The sequence below is a fragment of the Melanotaenia boesemani genome, chromosome 11 (assembly GCF_017639745.1).
Source record: "Melanotaenia boesemani isolate fMelBoe1 chromosome 11, fMelBoe1.pri, whole genome shotgun sequence".
Taxonomy (NCBI): domain Eukaryota; kingdom Metazoa; phylum Chordata; class Actinopteri; order Atheriniformes; family Melanotaeniidae; genus Melanotaenia; species Melanotaenia boesemani.
The window spans coordinates 26,014,833-26,015,467 of record NC_055692.1 but is presented as its reverse complement, the minus strand read 5'-3'; positions in this window follow the sequence as shown (position 1 = coordinate 26,015,467).

The following is a 635-nucleotide window of genomic DNA, read 5'->3' as shown; positions in this document are numbered from 1 at the left end:
TTAACAAATTAAAACAGGGGTTTTCTATTATTCATTCATTTTTTATACCCATCCATCCAACCATTCATTTTCTGTACTGTTTAGTCCAATTCAGGGTTGTGGGGAAGCTGGAGCCTTTCCCAGCAAGTAGCAGGCGAGAGGGAGGGTACACCCTGGACAGGTCGCCAGTCCATCAAAGTGTTTATTTTATTGAGTTTTCTATTATTTTATTACAGTAAACTCTTTTTGTTACCGTTTGAACTTGATTTTTTTTCTTTAAAACACTTATCTCAAATCACTTGATTTGCTATATTAAGCAGCATTTACCTGTTAAGAGGTATATCATAACCAATGACTGTAAACCTGGCACTTGCTGATTTCCCTCAGCTATTTCTGTGTGCTTCATTTCAAGAGGTATTCTACCTATCCCACGCCGCAGACTGTTGCCAAACTCAGTTTTTGCTCAGTAATATGAAAGGGCCTATTGGTCCCTCTGTCCTTTTTAACAAGTTATGGTTTTGTTTGGGCCTTTATTGTGTGCACCCTTACTGTTGGATTTTATTAAAAATGAATGGGTTACCATACAACCTGGAAAACTATTTCTTCCCACAAAAGAAAGAAAGATCATTTAATCTAACTATTAAAATGTTTTTAGA